Raw genomic sequence first — 21,426 nt, forward strand, 5'->3', positions numbered from 1 at the left:
GGCAGCAATGGACTTCGATATTATTTTTACCAACGACAGGGATAAACCGTCTTTCATCTTTTATTTCCAAGCGGTGCCTGGGTTCCCGCTACAAATGTGCTCTTCCTGCTCTTCCCGGACCCCCCTTCCCCCGCACGTGTCCCTCCTGAGAGAGGCCAGGAAAGCTGCGCTGCAGGCAGGATTCCCCATTTTTTCCCGCAGTGACAGGCGGATTCCCGGGCCTCCTCTGCCCCCCGCCCCCGCAGCCGCCCCTTTCCCAGTCACGATCCCTTCACCGCTTTCCTCTCCCCGCCCCGACAGCTCGCGGCTTGGGCCCCGCCCCTCGCAGGCGCCCAGCCCAGGTTGCTAGGGCCTGGCGGGGCAACCAAACGTGGCGCGCGAGGAGGCGCGGCGCGCGCGCGCGCGCGTTCGCGCAGGCAAATTCATACAAGGAACCAGTAGTCTTTGGCTTCGGGGACCCGAGCACGAGCGGCGCGGGCAGGGCGCGCGAGCCTGAGCTCGAGCACGAGCGCTCTCTCCGCATTGGCTCCTATCAGAAATAGGTGGGGCTGAGGAGCTTCCCCATTGGCCTGAACGGGACGGCCGGGGCGGGGCAGTTAGCATATTAGGCTGCGCGTTCGCTTTTGCGAGAGGGCGGGGCCAGAGGTTTCGTTTAGTTGTCCCTGCAGCTGGGGAAGGTAAAGCGGCGACGGCGGCTTCAGGAGCTGTGGGTTCCCCGGCTGGGAGCTGGGGGCTCGCGGGGTGAGTAGTCGCGCCGACACCCTCCTGTCAGGCCTTCTTGCCTTCGGCCCTGCCGCCCACCCAGTTTCTCCCTAGGGAGGGGACCCACCTGGTTCCCCGGGCAGACTTGAGAAGGGGCGGCGGCGCGGGTACCCCCGGAACTGGGCGACGCGGCGAGGGCGCCCCAGCCTGGAGTGACCCCCCTTGCAGCGCCCCATTGCGCCGCTGGAAGGGTTTCCCCGCTGCGGGGCTAGGGCTGTATTTTGGGGTGTGGGAATATGAGAGGGTATGAGGAGGGGCGGCGGGTCAAGGCCGCCCGGCGGGGCTCCCCTTAGCGGTGGGTCTGCGGCGTTCCCGCCGCCCCCGCGGCGCTAGCTCCCTCGGGCTTGCGGCGAGGGAAGCCCCCTTCCCGCCGGGGAGGAGTCTTTGCACCGGAGCCCCCCTCCCGAGTTCCGAAAGAGCCCGGGACCCACCGAGGGCTGAGAGTCGCGGCCCTGGCCCAGCTGACCTTGGCTTCCCGCGAGGGTGGTCGAGAGACCCACCGCTTGCCCCGCGGCTCCTCCAGCCTCTCCCGAACAAGTTTCAGGCGTTGCAATGAAGTTCAAGACTGGCATAGTGAGGAGGAGCAAAATTGGCCCTTTCCCAGACGTTCGTACCCTTTGTACCCTCATAGAAATCAAATCCTGGGCTTTGGAACCATCTCGCAGAACGAACAGGTTCTGTTCGCATTGACTCGTTTTGTGCCCACGTTGGGGAAAAAAATAACCCGAACATATTTCAGTGTAAAGGCAGATCTTCCTTGAGGGTTTTGTTTTTCGCTTCACTTGAGTGCTAAAGCACAGATGTCTGAATAAGAAAAACCTGACCTTAGTTTCTTAGATTAGACGGATGCAGTGATATTTAAGTAGTTGCATATCCATGTTCTGTTTAACACAATCTACTTTAATTGGCTGAAATTTAAGCTGATTTTAGAAAGTATCGCAGACACGGAATAATTTTTTCCCGTGCATCTGAATTAGGTTGGTTTGGACGTAACGGTTATGTAGTTAATGTGAAAGATTACACAAATTAATTTGAGAGCATTTGACTGAAACAGGAGACATAAATATGTACAGAATAGGATTATCGTTTTAGGTAACATCTGCTGGAACATTTCCAGCTTGTTCCTGTCTTGCCTTTAGGGTTACAAAAAAGGCATCTTTATCGAGGTTATTCTGAATTATGTGAATGACATTTAGATGTAAATTTGTTTTTAATTCTTTTAAGGGTTTTCAAATGTTTTATAAAATGTATAGAAGCTATGTTTACTTGTCTCTGATATTGAAGCGGGGGTAGTATCTTTAACCCAATTAGGGTTCATTAATAATAAATTTTTTAAAGAGTGTACATCTTTTTGAGGACATGATAGTTGAGTACCTTAGCGATTGTTAATTTCTTTATTAAAAGTACTATTTTGGGTTTGAGCATTTTCGGCGTTGACATTGGAACAGGAGTAAGGAAGCCTGCAGCAGTATTACCAGTTTGACACCACCAGTGGGTGTTTCTGTTGACAAATGCAGAGAAGAGAACATTTGGGAAGGAAATCTTTTTTTTTTTTTTCGGGGGGGGGGGGGGTGAAGGGGGAAGGAGCCAGAAGAGAGAAGCCGTAGAACTAAAGCTGCCAGCACAGTGTATGCTGAGCATTTCACAAGTACATGGAAACCTAATTAGGATAAAAAAAATCCAGTTTGGTTGTATTAAATAATAGAACTCCACAAGAGGCATGCTAAATAAAGTTAATCATTTCTAGAGCGTTAAATAATCTATTTCAGAGGCGTTGTAGAGTCTTCAGTTGGAGAGTGTCAAATCCTTGAATTGTCTTGCTTTTTTAAAACATAATGCAACACTTAATTTGATATATATGTATATATGTTTAGTATTCTAATTCTGCTTATTTAGCATGTTTCCTAAGCGTAATTGTTTTAAAAACAAAACTTGGTATATTTTTTAAAATAATTAGAAATAAGCATTCTTTCTCTAGAGAGGATTACTTTTTTCCTGCTCAGATTTGTAATTTATTCATGACTTTGGGGCTTGTGGTAGGAATGGATTTTTTTACCCCTTTATCTCAGGTTTTTGATGTTTACTTATGCAAGTTCCCTGGACGGAATCTGCCATTATTTTCATTGTAATTTTCTTGGAGTTATTTAAACTAGAGTGTGGCATCTACCGTATTCCCTGGGGTTTCAAAATAAAAGGCTCCTATTGAGGGAAATTGCAGGGCCATCTCGCATAGATGAGTAATAGAAGGTTGACTGATTGCGAATCAGATATATTCTGTTCCAAATATGCTGCATGGGGTTAAAGCAGTCTCATTTAATGAGAACCAGATTTTAGGTGGTATTTCTACTTTGAAGGTGCTGTATTGTTAACATTACAAAGTGAAATACAGAGGTGGAGAAATTACTTCAAGTATGTCCCCCACCACCCACCTCCGACCAGCCTTGTTTCTCCACTGTGTCCAAGAATCTGAGAGACTCAACAATGGTTGCATTGTTGGAAATGACAGTGGCTTCTGTTGCAGGAATTTAACCTTTCATTATGATTTATGCTTCAATTTATTTTGTGATAGAAAATTCAGCTATATCTGAAAATATGGCTGTAGGAAATTTTAAGGAGGTAAGCAGAGAAAATAAGCCTTCAGCGTGCCTGTTAAAAGTTTACCTTTTTTCCCCTTCCATTTTGACAACTTTGATGGTTATCTCCTTTATTTTCTCCAGATAATAGAAGGTACGCTAATATGGTAGTTTGTTTTTGGCAGTTAGTTGGGGATATGACTTTTTCATGTAATAAATTGATGTCAAATAATAACAGAAGACATTTGAGAACAAATGGAATTCACATGCACAGATCCAAAATGAGAGGGAAGTCCTTTAGGTAACCCTTAACTTGGGTACAAGAACAGCAAAATTGGAAGTATTAAGTTGCTAGGTAGAAAAGGCTGTTTACTCAGCATTTGATAATTTTAGATTCTAAAGTTTAATTTATTGGCAACACCAAATTTCTTGCTAGAGGAGGAGAAAAAATCTCAAAGAATCTAAAAGATTATCATCTGGTGATGGTGTCAGTTGGATCACATTTCAACTTAAGAAAACGATGCAATTAAAAGACTACATTTAAACTTTCAGTTTGGGAGGCTTTTCCAATTTACTTTCCATCTTAAACTCAACGTTAGAAATTTTTTGTTGGCAATGCATCACTTTAGTGTTTGGATTCAAATTCTTGATCGTTTCTAGAATGTTTCCTTTATATAGAGCAGTGCATGGATGACTGAATTACACAAAGGTCTGGCCTATTTCTCGTTCAAGTTTTTGTATACTTCTTAATACTGAGAAAGGAACTTGGGTGCGATTATGTTGGTGGGTATGAAAGCTAAGAGTGAGGACCTCCTACCCGAAGAGACTGATAACATTTAGACAATTCAGATTTGGGAATTAACAGAAAATTATTACATTAAAGGGAGCAAGCCCATTCAGGTCTTTGAGACTGATTGTCAGCACTTTGAATTAAGTAAGCTCTTTATGTATTTAGAAATATTTTTTGTTTGAGATAGGTCTATTAGGGTCAAGTTTTGGGTGTTGTCTCTCTTTGGGGCAATCTTCTCTATAATAATTATTATCTATTTATTGAGCCTTACTGAATACCAGATACTATGGCAAATAACTTATTTGCATGGATATATGTGCATACATGTGTTGTACGAAGTAGGTGTTTTTCTTAATTCCTGTGTACACTTGGCCAGATGGGCTCAGAGAGAGAAAATAATTTGTCCAGATTACCCAGCTAGTCAGCAGCAGAGGCAAAACTTCCATCCAAACCGGTCTAACTTGAACCTGTGCTCTTCAAAACCGAGCTTCTGCTTCTCTTTAGGAATCTGATTCCGTTCCTGGGGTGGTACTAGAGGTAAAAATGTGCCTCCTACAGTTCGCAGGCTACACTGGCCGCCTAACCTTTAGTCACGTGGGAGATGGACTCAGATTCATCAGCACTGCTAGATAGGACAACTGGAAGTGCAGACTTCTCTAACAGGGTCATTAGTTCCCTCATAAACGAAGATTGTACCTAATTATTTACACCCCAAAATGAGTAGCTGTTTCTAATGATCCACTTGGTATTTCATATTTTTGCAAGTTCCATTATAACTTTTGACTGATTTCGATTAAATTTGCTACACTAATAAAGGCTATGAAGATATTCTTTGAATTCAATTTTGTGATTTGATGAACTCTTGAAGTAAAATGGCAGCCATTACAACTTGCAGATGGTATCTCTTCTGTAAATGTAATGACCTAAGCGAAATGAAATCTGGAGGTAAAGTCTGCAGAGGTATGTTAGTTGCTTATTAATACATAGAAATTGGACTCTGACAAAAATTCTTCTACTTGAGAGTAGAGTTCTCTGCTACTTAAAGCCTCTTGTGATTGTGTGTGTGTGTGTGTGTGTGTGTGTGTGTGTGTGTGTGTTTAAACAAGACCCATCTCTAAGAGAGCCAAGCCATTGCTTAGCCGAAAGGAATTCTCAGAAGTCTGTGTTAGGGAGGGAAAAGACTTAATATTTTATTCAGAAATTGATGAGAATCACTTTTGTCACTTATTAGAGTTAGAAAGGAGTGATGAATATCGTAAGAACTTAGGGCCAGAAATCAACTGGCCGAAGTAGGACAGTTATTCTACAAAGGTGGGACGGACCTACACATAAATAGTTCTTGTGGATTTATCAGGTACAGGTTTTCAGTATGCATTTTTAACAGCTTTATCGAGGTGTACTTTACATACTATAAAATTCACCTGTTTTAAGTGTACCATTTAATGATTTTTTTGTAGTAAATTTATGCCGTTGTATAGCCATCACTACGAACCAATTTTAGAATGTTTCCATCACCACAAAAAGATCCCTCCTGCCAACATGCATTTTTTTTACCTTACTTGCTTCTACCTAGATCCCTTTAACATCAGATACCGATAAATCATGTAGACCTTAACAAGATACCTTTAAAAAAATATCTTCTTACACATTATTACAATTTCTTAGTACTTCTTAAATTTTCACAAATTTTTGCCTAAACATAATACATAGCAAAATATAAAGGACAGTACTGGAAATGGCATAAATTACCTTATGTTTGTGGTTTTGATTTGATTTTTGTCTTGGTCTTTTTTAAACTAAATAAAATACAATGTTCTTAATAAAATGTTGGAAATGCAGGAAAAAGAAATCAAGGTAAAAGTCATGTAATTATTGAGCAAGAAATTTTTTTTTTTTGAAAGATTTAAGACCATGGGCAAAATCATTGGTTTTCTTGATTTTTAAGCCAATAACATTGTGCGTTTTACTGTTTGAGCTCTAATCCCCTTTGAGAGATCCATGCCTTCTGTGCATGCTATAAGAGCGGTTCTCATGAAATTCAGGTATTCAAACATGTCTGCTTTCTGCGTTGCTTCAGATTGGATCGTTGTGGGATTTAGAAACAGCTTAACCTGAGAGATCTGTAGCTGCCTGCATCATTTTCCTGCCTGCATTATTTTCTTTTTAGTTACCCTCAAGCGTGGATATTGTGGGGTTGTGGGGGGCGGATGGGGCAGTAAAGCTAACTTGGGAACGAGTTGTACAGGATAGTCTGATGCCCATCAGTTCACAGGTGTTCTTCTTTGCTCAGAGTACTGTGTGTGTAGATGGACACTGCAGATAAGATAGCTTAGGGATGCTAATTTTGGGGTTTGCCTAATAGAGGTATGCGATGGTTTGGTTGGCAGTAAAGTGTTTTTAAAACTGTCTAACCTTTCATTGCTTTTAGATGAACATTTCTGGATGAAAAGTGATCCTTACAAGTGCCAGGCAGGTAAATCAATAACTCCTTATGTGGTAGTTTGTGTCTGGATTTTCAATGACCAACAGAATGGACAGCACTGCTAATAGTTTACCGTAAATTCAATCATAACTGGTTTGAAAAAGGTTACCTTTAAAAAACAAAAAACAAAAAACTCTTAACAGCTATGGCTGTATATGATTCTGTTGTTAGTTTGTATCCTTTGTAAGAGAAAGTTCTAATATCAAATATTAATATATGAAGTGCCTTCTGACATTGTAACTTTTTCGACTTAAAGGGAAATAGTGATTTTGAAAATAACAGCTTGGTTTCTGGAAGTTAAAATATATGGATGAATGTGTGTGTGTGTGTGTGTGTGTATGTGTATATTTTAAGACTGCCTTAAATTATTTTAGGTAAGTTGCAATTTCAGATCTTAGTTTGTATTATGCCTAAAGATTAGGTTCTCGGCTGTGCAAGATTGTATTATAATAATCAGATTAAGTGCACACTCACTCATGTGAGGAAGGTACGGCAGCTAACAATGGGGATATGTAATAGTTGAAGAACGACTTACTGACTTGGATTTGCCCAGTTACTCATCCCAATATTGGCCAAGAGTAGAAGCTACGTTCCTGATGAGTAGAATCCTTCAGAGATTACAAAGGCTGGTTCAGGTGTGACATATCCTAGCATTTATTCACATACCCCACCCTGGTTTGTCAGCCTGTTGTAGGACATATTAGCTTTACTTGCTAGTAATTATGATTAGTAATATTGCCACTAAAATTCAAGATTAGCATTGCAAAGGAAAATAAAAAGTTTTAATTGTTAATAATCAAAACTAGGTGAGGAAGACAAAAGCTAATTTTGTGCTAATTGGCATTTCATACTTTATTAGTTTATCTTTCAAAAACAAGCTGTCCTACTTCCTGAAGATCTATTCTTCATTTAGCAAATGCTAATTGAGTGTCTACTATGTACTAGATTGTGATAGAGACTGGACAGAGTGATACATGAAAGAGAAGTAGGCCCTGCCCTCAAATAATTTACAGTCTTGAGATGGAGGCAGAGGAGAAGTACAGGGCACTATGGGAGTATATAACATGGACTCTGTCCTGAGGGGAGCAGATAGGAAGGACATACTGAGGAGGTAACATTAAGTGAGACCTAAAGGATGAGATGGATATGGTATAGTTAGAGAAATAAGTTTTCCTGGCAGAAGGTGCAAATGCCCTCCGGCAAAGTGAGAGGCAGAGGCTTTTGAAAAACGGAACCTTTTAAAGCACTGAAAGAAATCCGAATGGCTGGAAAGTTGAGAAACAGGTGATGAAGCAGAAGTAGGCTGGGGCCAGGTCTGGAAAAGGCTTAGTAAAGGCCAGCTGCTGGGCTTTTGAACTATCCTAAGTCTCCTGGGAAGCTATTGAAGGTTTTAAGCAGGGATGTGACATGAAATGAAATGCCACAAAAAACAAGAGTTTCAGCTCAATGAAACCTTGATAACTTACCTAAAAAGTCAATTCTCTCCAGGGTAGAATTTTCTTCTCTAATCTCATTAAAGTTTTTGCAGTTGCTTCCTTGATTGATTGTCATCTGTGATACTCTTTTCATTGTTTTTGTAGAAATTACCTTTAATTTTCCAAAGGCTCCTCTTTTTCTTTTATCCTTCACCATTTTGTTAACCTTATATAGGAATGTCATTTCTATTTAAAACTGAGTTAAAATTTTTTCTAACAATTTTAGCTCTCTTCCATATTTAAACTTAAAACTCTGCTGTTTTTTTTCCCCCAGACACCTTTAATCTGCTCAAGTTATTTAATGTTTTAATAAAATGTTTCATTAACTGTCAACATTAAATTTGCTTTATTCCCCCCCAAATACAATGTCTTAGGTCTAGTTTAATATTTTTTCAGCATTTGTGCTATTTCATAGTTGATAAAATCTCATTTGAGCACCTACAGTGTTTTTAGAGAATTTTATTAATATTGTTTAGGCTTACTAATCATTAGCAGGAGTACCATTTTCAAATCTAGTTTACGTTCCGTCATCGTTTCATTTTTTATATTAAATTGGTCTCTGTTGAGCTGCTTATGGTCAGGCGAGCTGCTGTATATAAGTGCTGTAAAGGTGTTATTTTATATATCCTAATTCGTTTTTTCCTCCTCCTACGGTAAGTGTCCCTTTGCCCAGTTCTTTTTTGGAAATCCTTAGCCATGCTAAATTTTTGCTTGCCTTGATGATTGAATGAACAGTCATTCAGGTCTTCCTTGGTGTAAAGTTGTTAGTTTGTGCCTGTATGGAATGCCGTACGTAGCCCACTTTTCCCCTCCACATATACAAAGAAGTCACAGCATCACTTCCTTCTTCAAATATTTCCTTTGAAATCTACATTTTGATGCAGCCTCTAACTTAGCTCACTTTGGCCTTAAGTTCTGAGGCTTTTCTGAACCATTCTATACCTGCTCTGTATTCTCGTTGCTTTAATCTTTTTTCCTCTCTCTTTCTCTTTTTTTTTCTGACGCTGGTAACTTGAAGAGTTTACAGGGGTTTGTGTCATTACTTTTTTCATGTCCTATCCAGCCCAGGTCATTTATTTTAAAAGAATTGCCTCATTTCACATTTTTGAGTTTGCAACTGATGTTTTTGTGCTAGTGGTTTTTGTAGCATCCAAAGCAACTGCCCTTGATTTAGAGTTGTGCTTTCGAGTCTGTCCCTTTGTGCAGGATTGGTAAAGGAAGGCCATACTTGTCTTTCTTTGGCTGACAGGGTAAAGGTTTAGGTATCTTGATGTCAAGTGTTGTTCAGGCAACTGAAAGGGTATCAGCATCATGGTAAGTGATAGACAAAGCCAAGCCGCGGTGTTGTGTCGTTATGTAGTTTGCAATCTGGCACAAGAGGCAGAAAACAATGACGAAGGTACAGGATGATATGTACGTGAAGATGAAAATACAGGGTGCTGGTACTCTAGGCCAGAACAGGTGCACTTAACGCAGACTTAAGGGGACTGGGAAAGGCAGTGATTCCTGAGAGTTTGTGAAGAGTCTTAAAGGAGGCCAAGAATGTCAGGTGGAGGAAGGAGTTTCCTGGCAGATGGTGTATTCAAAGACATGGATTTAAGAATGAGCATATCAAGCCGGAAGGGTAGTAAGAAACAACATGGATTTATGTATTGCATGCCTCGCTTTGATGCTTGTACCCCAGCTACATCCTAGGATCTTGATTTTCTTTCTTTATGACCATCTTTTGGCTTTTTTTCCTGCCCATTTTCACTTTTACCTGAGAGTATAGGAGGGACATACTAAGACCAGGAGTTTAAATAGGAGTGGGCCTTTGGAAATATGGCTAAACAGATGGTATCGGTTTTCTACCGGAAGCTCCGTGGAGGCATGGAGCACTGACTGTCGCCTCAGCATCTAGTGCATTGCCTGGCACATAGGAAATGCTCAATAAATATTTCTCTTATGAAAGGCGTGCCTCTTTTCCGTCCCCTCCCCATCTCCTCCTGTCAGCACCTTCTTCCTTGTTCAGTAGCTTCTCTTTCCTGTCAGATACCTATCTCGTGGTTCTTCCTCTCTGCTTGGCCTACAGACACGCTTGTCCTGTATTTAGTCACTGGGCCTAACTGTTACAATTGGATCCACATAGTGTTTGACTGTGCTGATGTCATACAGGTGCTAATGGCTCTCTGTGGGGCTCCCGAAACTTTTCTACCAACATTTACAGTATGGAAGATGAGGGGGAGGCCAAAGATGACACTTATAAGAGTGACATTTCTTTGAGCTTTTTTCCACGATTTACTGCAGGAATTCATTGAAGTGCTGAGCTCTATTCCATAATAAACTTGTGTGTGCATGTGTATGTGTGTTTGTATATATCTGCATTTTACATTACTTTGCCATTAAGCAAAACAGACATTCTCTGAAGATGTTTGCTTATTTATCATGTCCCCCCCACCGAGATTACTGTTTATGTCCCTCAGATTAGGAAGCTGCTTTTAAGTATGTGACCACATTGAGGTAAAATATTTGCCTTACAAGAAGGCCCTCTGGGGATGCAGTGTCCTCACCAAAGAATCCACTGTACAATAATAACCAGTTAGTTAGATAGATCTTTTTGTTTTGTTTTTTTTTTTAGCATGTATAGTGGACTTTTAAATACCCTCTCTCTATTTTTTGTAATTTCTCATATTACGCATCTCACTTTCCCAGAAAACTCACATTCCTAATTTTTTTTACAGCTAGGATATGGGCTTGTGACCTAGGTTTGACCAGTTATTTACAGAGAGCGAGACTTCTGAGCATTGTGAGGTGGCCATCATGTGTAGTTGATTGATGACCTGGTGAGCATGTTGACACGTGTTTGATTTTTAAGGAGGGACAATGGCAGAGCTTATGGCATTATCTCGAGTGGCATTGGTGCTAAGTGGTGGCATCTTCATATTCTCTGATCATCTGTGATTTGTGCTTAGATGTCGTATTAATTTTGGAATATTTTCAACCATTATCTCCTCAAACATTTTTGTCCCATTATCCTATTTCTGTGATTCCAATTACCAGTATATTGGAACATTTGATTTTGTCCCACAGCTCTCAAATGTTCTGTTTTATTTTGTTTTCACTCTCTTCTTGAAGTGTTTTGGTTGGGGTAATTTCTATTGTCCTGTCTTCAAGTTCACTGATTCTTTCCTTGGCTGAATAGATTGTACTGAAGAGCCCATTGAAAGCACTCTTAACTCTTAACTGTTTTTAAGTTTTAGTATCTTCATTTTATCCTTATAGTTTCCATCTCTGCTGAATTACCCATCTGATTTTGCATGCTGTTCTCCTTTTGGGTTAGAGCCCTACACATATTACTCATAGTATTTAAAATTTCATTTTAGATATTTCCAATATCTGCTTCTATGTCTAGTTCTGATACTTTGACTTTTGAGTATTTTTTTCTTTGCCTCTTCATATACCTTGTGATTTCTTTTGTTGCATTTTTATTGTTTGCATTTGTGTTGACCTATTTTGTAGAACAATAGAGACTAATGTGCATAATTTTGATGTCCGTAAGTGGACCTTTCCTGCAGGGATTTGAATTAATCTAGTTAAGGGTTGGGCTGGATTTGAATTTGGTTGTTGCTATGGTTACCCTCATCGTACCTCAGGCTTCAAATTCTCTCGGAGATAGTTTGTGATTAGGGTGGGAATCGATTTATATTATTCTGGATTTTAGGTCTTCCTTTTGAATTATGCCTTAGAGAGCATCTTTGTACTTGCTCTTGTTCTTCTAACCCTCTACTGGTAGCATTCTGCTGTTTACTTGCTACTGGACATTGGTTACCTTGGAGGTAGGGAGTAGTGGTGGGCTGTGGCTGTGTTCTTTTGTTCTGATTAAACCTCAGGTTTAGGCCTGCACCCTGTCCCAAGGTCTTGCCCCTCCCCAGCCCTTCCCTGGCTATCCTGGTGGGCTCAGTGTGGAATCTTGTCAGTCTCCCAGGAGTAGGGTACCCGCCTTTTTTCCCAGCTGCAGTGAGTGTTCACTCATGCTTTAAGGGTAGAAAGAAGTGCTTATTGATCTTCCTTTCACAGATATGAAGGCTTTTCTTCTCTAGTGGAGATAGGGAGAGAAGGGTCTGGGTGGTTTTCTTGTTCCCAAGGCACTGCTGCAGTGCCCTTCCCCCAAGGCTTGCATCATAATGGGAATTCCTAAGGGCTTTTGCCTCTGTGCCAGTGCCTGGTGGGGTTGGTGGAGGAAGATCCTGCAGAAAGTTGGGGTCTCCCCAATTTCTCTACCCCCGTCCCCCTCCCCCAGTGGTCTCATACTGTCCCTTCAGCAAACCACATCAGGCTTTTATCAATTTGCCAGTTGTTCTAGCTGAACTCCTGTAATCGGTGTCCAGTTGCAGACTACCCCAGGTGAGCACATGGCTGTTTTCCTCCTTGCAGGCCCTGTCTCTATGAAGAACCGAAGATACCGAGCTAATTGGTTGTTCCATGATATGTTTAGTTTAAAGAAAGTCATGAATTTGAAACTCATCCAGATCTTTTTCAGTGGAAGAGGGGCAGCTATGTTCCTTCTAACTTTCTTGTTCCAGGGTAAAAGACAGGTTTGGTTACCCTTAAAATTTTAACATTTGCATTTAACTTAGTCTAAGCTTAATTATTATTCCCATCTTCCTGAATAAGACAAAGATTTTAAAATGTTTTATCTTTTAATCATCATTCCCTCGTCCATGATAGTCATTTTATATGCTTTAGTTTTGCCTTATTTAAGCCACCTTAAGCCTATAAAAATAGTGAATATTTTTGCTCATTGAATTTCTTTGCTCACCATTCTTCATTTACCCCATTTCTTCTTAGGTTGTTTCTTTCTTTATAATGTTCTTAAATGGTTCTTCTACTAAAGGCCTGTTAGTAGTAAACTTGGTCTTGGCATTTCTGAAAGTCTTTATTTACTTCACTTTTTTCTCTTGATTAATTTTGGAGGTGGGTAACAGGGTTTTACAATGACAATTATTTTCTCTATTGTGTTTTGACAAGTCTTGTTAATGAGAAGTCTTTAGTCAGTTCAAATGTAATTTCTTTGTATGAAGGTAATTATCTTTTGTCTTGGGCTACCTTTAAGATTTTTGCCTTGTTTTTGATCTTCTGCAGTTTCTTCCTGATAGGTTTGGATGTGGATTTCGTTTTATCACACTTATTTGGGGTACTCCCATCAGTCTGAAGACTCATGTTACCTTCAGTTGTGGAAAAATATCTTAGTCGTTATCTTTTAAAATGTTGCTCCTCCATTTTCCATTTCTGGAAACATTATTTAGATATATGTTGGAGTTTTTCATTATATTTTTCACATGGCTTAAATGTTCTTTAATATTTCTTGTTTTTACTTCTAGGTGATTTAGAGTACTCATGTTAGAATACACTAATTTCTCTTTAGCTGTGTCTAGTCTATTATTTTCTAATCCATTTATTGAGAATTCTTACTAAAAACATTTGACTATATTTTTACATGTAAAAATTTGTTTTTTTTTTTTAAACTGCTTTTAAATTTTCATAAGGGCATTTTCTGTGAACATTTTAAAATAAAATTTTGTTCGCCTCTTTTGGCTTATTTTCTTAGCTGTAGTTCTTAAGGAACAAAATCTCTCATTTATATTCTCTCCCGTCCCTCCCTTTAAATTTCACGTGCGTGTGTGCGTGTGTGCGTGTGTGCGTGTGTGCGTGTGTGTTTGTGTTTGTGTGTGGTTTGCAACATTTGACAATTTGGAAATTGCCTGTGCCTGGTTTGTGGGATGCTTCTTTGGATGGCTTTGTATTTGTCTCTGATGGGACCCTTTGGGTTCGCTGCTTGTGGAGAGTTTTTGATCTATTCTCAGATGGGTTTCTTTTAAAAAAATTTTTTTTTTAATTTAAAAATTTTATTTAAAAAAAATTATTGGGTTGACATTGGTTAATAAAATCATAGATTTCAAGTGTACAATTCAACAATATGTCATATGTATATTGCATTGTGTGTTCACCACCCAACGTTAAATTTCCTGTCACCAATAATTTGACCCCCTTTATTCCTACCTACCTCCACCCTCTCCCCTTTCCCTCTGGTACCACTCATCTACTGTCATGTACATGAGTCTGTCTGTCATGTTTATTTGTTGCTTTCAGTTTTATATCCCAAATATAAGTGAAATCATATGGTTCTCAACTTTTTCTGAGTTATTTCGCTTAGCATAATCTCAAGATCCGTTCATGTTGTCGCAAATGGCAGTATTTTATTTTATGGCTGAGTAATATTCCATTGAATATATGTACCACATTTTCTGTGTTCAATCATCTATCGAAGGACACTTTGGTTGCTTCCATGTCCTGGCCACCGTGAATAATGCTACTATGAACATTGGTGTGCAAATATCTTTTTGGATATTTGTTTTCAAGTTTTTTTTGGATCAGTACCCAGAAGAGGGATTGCTGGGTCATATGGTAATTTTATTCTTAGCTTTTTGCTCAGATGGGGTTGTGACATATGGAGAGTGTTGTGTATTTGGGTGCCATAACTGTGGTAGAGCAAAGACTTGGGTTTTCCCTTTCGCTTTGGTCACTCCTGTGCACAGCCCTGGGCTGCTGTGTGTAGCTTTTGTTTTTTCTTATTTACCCAAGGGCAACCCTTTGTATCTCTTGGCTTCATGCTGGTGGTTCACTTCTGGCTTCTTTCCCATGCACAGACCTGAGGCAATGTCTTTGATGTCCTGGTCCCATAATCATTTGCGTTTGCAGCCCTTGATTTAGAGGGCAAGACTGAGCAGGTTTTTGTCCTGTGAAGAATCTCATTTAACAGGCTTCTTGTCTTTGTAGCCACTCCTTTCTATTTTAGTTTTCCTGCCTGTTGGTCAGGAAGGAGTTCATCCAGTTAAGAACCAGAAAGTACTTGCAACCATAGCATCTTCCAACTTGAACAGGTTACTTACCAAAAGTTCATTTAGATGTTGATTGTGTAGGACACAGTTCATATTGTCTGATCGGAATGATGTTATTGAAAAATGGGTTAGTTTCCAGGTAACTCTCAGGGGTCTGTTCTTTCCATTATGCGGTTGAAGTTTGTATAGACTCTTTGGGACTGTAATCAGTATGAAGGTGATTCCCACGGGGAGGGACATTTTAACATTCTCGGTGAGAGAAGGGAGTGTGGTGATTTCCAGCCTCATTGGTCTTCTGTAGTGTGACCTGCCAGCTACCAGTTCCTGTTAGTGTTATCAACCCTACCCACTGTTCTCAGTCCTGCCTCTGAATCATCACCACTCATGCTTCGCACACAACCTTGCCTCCACTCACTGAGAACTTTGAGGGCCTTCTGGCTGAGCTTCTGGCTCCATGTACAAATTTATTGGTGCCTTTGTCCCCAGAGCTGTCCTTTCCTCCTCTCTCAGATGATGAGGTGCTTGAGGCCAGTCCTTTGCCCAGGGTCCTCGGCTGCGCTGTTGCTGCTTTGACAGTCTTTTCCCATCAGTTATTCCCCCTCTAGTCTCCCTGCCCCACTCCCGCTCCCCCCCCACACACATGTGTATCCCAATGTTTCTCAACCAGGGACAGTTTTGCTCCCCGGGGGACACTTGGCAATGTCTGGAGACATTTTTGGTTTTCATAACTGAGGGTGGTGGTGGTGGTGTGCATGCTACTGGCATCTGATGGAGAGAGGCTAGGGATGCTGCTAACCCTTATAATGCACAGTGCAGCCCCCACAGCAAAGAATTAATTACCTGGGCCAAAATGTTGGTAGTGCCGAGGTTCGGCAACCTTGCCAGCATCCTTAGTCTTGCTCATGACTCCTTTGTTTTTCCCTGCCCGTTATCTTGTTCCTATGGTTCTCATCCTAGAAGACCTTTCCTGAACCACTTGCCCACCTCTCTCCTAGCTACCTAACCTTCTCCTCCCCTTCTCATCTAAACTTCTGAGAGGGTGGTCCAGTGGTCTATACACAGTCTATTCATTTCTCATTCCTCAAACTTCACCTCTTGCTCTCTGGCTTTGCACCCCTCACTACTAAAACTGTTTTTCCCTCCCTGAGGTCGCCTATCACCTCTTCTGTGCTGCATCTAGTGGTTTCAGTCAGTCCTAATTTTACTTAACTTTCCTGTTGCACCTGCCACTGTTAATGTTCCCCTTGCATCCTGATTGTCCATGTCCTCAAGTTTCTTTCTCTGCATCCTCCACGGGCTCATCTAGATCCACTTACTCCTTACTGCTCTTAACCTGGATTTGACTTCTTGGCTAAGTGTTATCATAGGTCATTGTCTCAATTACGCCCAGAGTTTCAGTTCTACTTATATGTAGATGTTTTTCTAAATTTCTAAATTCTTCTCCACCTTTTCTCTACAAGCTTCAGACTCATTCTTAATAACCTGCTGGAAATCTACACCTGAGTATTTTACTGGTACCTGAAACTCAGCATATCTAATGTGCAAGTGCAGCATCCTTTCCTCAGACTTATTATTCCTCCTCCTTAATTAAAAAAAAAAAAAGTCTCGTTAATGTTTCCACCAACCACCTAGGCTGCTAAGGTAGAGATAGTTGGGTCTTGTCCAACTCAGATATATTATCTACAGTTGCTGATAAGATATAAAAATCTGATTTTGATGTTATCACTGACCTGCTTGACAGCCAGCAGTGGTGCTCTCAAGTTGATAGCAGAGGGAGATCAAGGTAGGAGAACGTCTGAATTCCTTTATTTGGCCCATCAGGCTCTCTGGTGTGTTCTCTGCCTACCTACCTCTTCAGCCTCACGTCCTTTCCCTGTCTGCCTCGAACACTGTGCTCCGGCGTGTAGAGTTCCCCATAAAATTGTTTCAAATTTGATGTCTTCACTTATGCTATCTCCTTGGCCTGGAATGCAGTGTTTTCCTGCAGAGTTTGTTAGGTGCTAGCTCTGGGTGGTGGGACTCCCTATTTCTCACGGAAGCTACAGTTAATTGGCACCTTTCTCCACTTCTCTGGCTCAACGTTATTGAGTAGGAGTCCTCGTTTGAACTATCCTGTTAGAGAGCCGGGACTGGGTAAATGCTGGCATTAGTCCTGCTGAAAGAGGGTGGGCAGGTGGTGGTCATGGGTAAAGGTGTTTTACAGCTCTTCCATTGTGTGGTTTATTATTAGCCCTTTCTTTTCTTAGTTCCTACTACCTATAGTTTTATTATCTCAGGGGTTCTTCTGGAAAAATAGATCTTTTGGGGGGATCTCTTTTATTTGCCTACGTGAAGTTGTAGGTTCTTTAGCTCTGTTGGGTTTTGCCATCCATTCGGTCTTAATCTGCTTCATAGCTCCTTCAACTTCTCGCTGATCTATCTGCTGGAGCATCTACATTCCCACAACAGCTCTGTCTGCACTTATTTTTATATTTCTTTTGCCTATTTCAGTGGGTTTTAATGTGGGAGGAAAGGTAAACACATGTGTTCAGTTAGCCATTTTAAAGCAGAACTTCAAATGCCCTGTACGTCATGTGGTTTCTCCTTTTTCTCTATTGTATGATGTCTTTTAATGTGAATCTTTGGGTATACTTTTGATCATCTTCTTAGAACACTAGCTTATATCCCCCCTTGGGAATCACTGGGGGTGATGATACATGACACCAATGGCAGGGAGTGTACACCTGTGGAGAGTGTAGAGGAAACATGCTGTTTCGCCTGAAGGAAAGGTTACGAGTTAAAATTTTTTATTATTTTGGCCAGTCGGTCAGCATTATTGTTTTTGTTGGATTATTTTTTTAAAAAAATTAGTCGTAAGATTGAACATTAACAAAATTTATTTTTGGCCATTCGTGTTTTTCTTTGTACATTTTCATGTCAATAATTTTTTTTTAAACTACTTTTTTGTAGGATTCACTTGAGTCTTTTAACATGAAATAAGCAAACGCTGCCTGATGTAAGATCCATTGCTCATTTTTGAAGTTTCGATTTATTATCTGATTCTTGGAAAATGAAACTCTAGTCTCGGCTTTGTAATTATTAATACATACCTCACATGGCGGCTATGAAAATGAAATGAAATAACATAGATGAAGTGCTCAGCACAGTACTTGGTACATAATAGGCAGCAGTAAATATTAGTTCCTTTTGTACATTCTTTCTCCTTTGCCAGAGTATTAAAGTAACTACAGTACTCCATACTCCAGCACATGTATTTACTGAACCCTTGTTAAATGAAGGGCAGCATGCCAAATACCCCGAGGGGTACAGAGATATTTAAGGCTGCTTCCTGTTCAGGGGTAAACATTAGCTTACTGTATATATTTTTACCTTTCTAGGCTTTTTTTTTTTTTTAACATGCTGTTCTGAGAACCTTTCAATCTTTAAACTGTTATTTTATTTGAGCACAGAACACTTTAGGGATGATGTGCTACATTTAGTCCATTACATTTCTATGAGAATAGTTATTAGCTCCACTTTATAGATGGGGACCCTGAAGGGTGATCTACCCAACTTCTGGCTGGGATATATGGGGACGTAGAAGAATGCCAGCCATTGTACTTCCAGCCTCAGTAGGTGCTGAATAAATACTTGTTGAAAGAATGAATCTTTTATTAAATAGTATGTTAAGCCCATTCCTAAATTGCACCTCTACTTCTTAGTGTTTTTCTTTCTCCCTTTGTATTTTATGTTACCAAAGTGGTTAAAATAGCTTTCAAATTCTATGGTTGGTAGAAAAGACATCAGAATTTGGAAGACAGATGCTACACTGTTTTAGTCATAATGAAAAAGAGATCTTTGTGCTGATACTGATTGTATTTGCCAATTAATTATGTTTTTGCCCTGGTGCTGATTCTCTGCCAGGCCACCTTTCTGGTTCCTATAACAGCTGCAGGGGCTTCCCAAGTTTGGGGCCAGGGTAAATGGCCCCACTTGTCGCACTCTAATGATGACTCTGTGGTTAATAGTCAGGTTTTTAATTTTTTTTATTATTATTTTTTATTTAATCCCTAGTAAAGTAGGAAATGATTAGCAATTATAATTAGGCTCTGGAGATTCGAGGGGGAAACTTTAATGGTCGAACTAGCAAATATGCAATCTTTAATGGAATAAGTGATTAACATCTCAGAGTTTGCTCTGTATTTAGCTTGTTGTGGTTGGTTGCCTTTTTTTCTGAGTATGGATCAGTTGGCTGAAGTTCAGTGTCATTTCTCTTGTTTGAACCATACTTGTAATCCATCCTATCTGTCTAGTAGGTCGTTTTGATTTCTTGAAAGTGGAGCAATAATAGACAACTTATGAAACCATCTACTGTAGTTCTTTCCAGTGTTCTCCTGTCTTTTAACATTATCTAACCCATACCTAATTTGCTAGCCACACTTTTAAAGCGAGTCATCATCTTCCTCGAATCTTACCAAAGCATCCAACATAATTTTCACAGAAACTGCACCTTTTAATTGGTTTACATATTATTTAGTTGAAAACCATGTGATGGCTGTTACAAAAAGAGTTGACAAATAGTGTTTTGAAAGAAATGCAACTAACTTTTGGAAGCTAAGCATGCAGTTCAGTTTAAGGGAGCAGAAGTGTGAAGTTGAACTAAATAGTACCTATTAGCCAAAAACATTTGTACTGTTGGCATCAGCTGGTCTGTTTTACAGAGACAGTGGGGAGATGGTAACTGTCAGGTCTGTTAAGAGACATCCTAGAGGGCCAGTCTGGCTTGAGTGCACAGTTGCAAACAGACTTTTGTAATGCATTTTATACTTTTCAGGAAGTCCATTTTCTGTGAATAATATGCCTTTTTACAATGTAACAGAGATATCAGTTATTCAGAGTGCCTGGAGAAAATCACTCTGTTCAAATAAGATCCCTGTGAAGCCTTTTCCCCAAGTAGTTTTATCCTTCTCCCAGATGTAGGTCGTTTCTACCTCTTCTGGGCATGTAAAATACCTGGCATAGACCTTTTGGGGTACAATCGAAGTACCCAATAATTTGACTAGTGGCTCCATTTCCATTGTTGCAGAATGCTGTCAGACAGCACTGGTGTAGAACGTGGTAGAGTTGGCAAAGATTTAGTTGCTTTCTGGCATTGCTATGACCTGTACTTCTTCCTTCAAGGAAGTCAGGGAACTTGTCTTTTCTTTTGTTTTACCCTGAGGGCCTGGGACCAGGTACTGAGAAAAAATCCAAGTCTTAAAAAGAGCTTGGATAAAAACAGGGCTGGCTCTGCATTTTCAAAATGGGGACTTAGCTGGTTTCATTCAATATATGTCCTCGTGCCCTTTTTAAAAGAGGGTTTCTTTTTTAAGCAGTCATTCTTTTTTTCTCCCTGAAGTTCAATTGAGGTATAATTGATGACAAGTGAAACTGTGTATATTTAAAGTGTGCAATGTGATGATTTTTACGCAGGACAGGGCAAGGGGGGGGAGACCAACCCCCGCACTGAGAGAAGAGGGTCCTTTGGCGGGGAGCGTAGAAGGTATTTAAGTTAAAATCAAAAGGAAAGTTTATTAGAAAAGGGGGTAACACTGCACAGGCAGTGTGGTCTCCTCTCAGAGGCAGTGAGTAGGACAGTGAGAGAGTCAGTAAAGGCACTGAGAAGGGACACTGAGTGTTCAGGGAATTCAGTTTATATGTCATTCTTTAGTTCCCATTTCCTTTGATATGGACAGTGAGGAAGGGGAAGAGTATGTAGGTGAGAGGCCTGCTGGCATTTCTCAGCCTTTAATCCATAGGTTCCCCATGGTTTTAGCTATGGGGAATGAATGATTTTATTTTGTGTAGGGCATCACTTAAGGGCTCTGTTTTTCCTGTTTCCCCTTCACAGGCGTGGGGGAATGGGTCGTTAGCAATCCCAGCAGAAATCTTCCTTTGTTCTGAAGATGTCCTCCTGGTTTGGCGGCAGAGCTGATCAGCATATTGCAGTCTTTGAATGTAGCTTGATTTAGCATTTTTAATTCTCTTGCTGTTTCCCTACATTAATTTAATACACATGGGCATTGCGGAATGATTACCACAATCAAGTTAATTAACACATCCATTGCCTCATAGTTACCCCATTATCTCACAGTTTTGTTTTGTTTTTGTTTTTGTTTTTTTGAGGAGGCGAGAACACTTAAGATTTGCTCTTAGCAGATTTCAGGTATACAGTATAGTGGTGGTATTAACTCCAGTCACCATGCTGTAGATTGGATTCTCAACTTATTCATCTTATAACTGAAAGTTTTTACCCTTTGACCAACATCTCTCCATTTCCCCCCAGCCCCTGGCAACCAGCATTCTACTGTTTCTATGAGTTTCACTTTTTAAAATTCTAGATTCCACATATAATTACAGTATTTGTCTTTTTCCCTGGTTTATTTCACTTAGCATAATGCCTTCCAGGTTCATCCATGTTGTCACAAATGGCAGAATTTCCCTTTTT

The 21,426-nt window shown here is 40.4% G+C and overlaps 1 protein-coding gene across 7 annotated transcripts in view; it reads left to right on the plus strand.

Annotated features, from left to right (window-relative positions):
* Positions 1-636: 636 nt before the first annotated feature.
* CDKL5 (cyclin dependent kinase like 5) overlaps positions 637-21,426 on the plus strand; it is a 155,073-nt gene continuing 134,283 nt past the window's right edge. For all 7 annotated transcript variants that reach the window (XM_023532316.1, XM_023532318.1, XM_023532317.1 and 4 more), the window contains exon 1: positions 637-741. The gene's annotated coding sequence lies outside the window, so the exon portion shown is untranslated. The remainder of the gene's footprint in view (positions 742-21,426) is intronic.

Source organism: Pteropus vampyrus, unplaced genomic scaffold (genome assembly GCF_000151845.1).
Source record: "Pteropus vampyrus isolate Shadow unplaced genomic scaffold, Pvam_2.0 Scaffold81, whole genome shotgun sequence".
Classification (NCBI taxonomy): domain Eukaryota; kingdom Metazoa; phylum Chordata; class Mammalia; order Chiroptera; family Pteropodidae; genus Pteropus; species Pteropus vampyrus.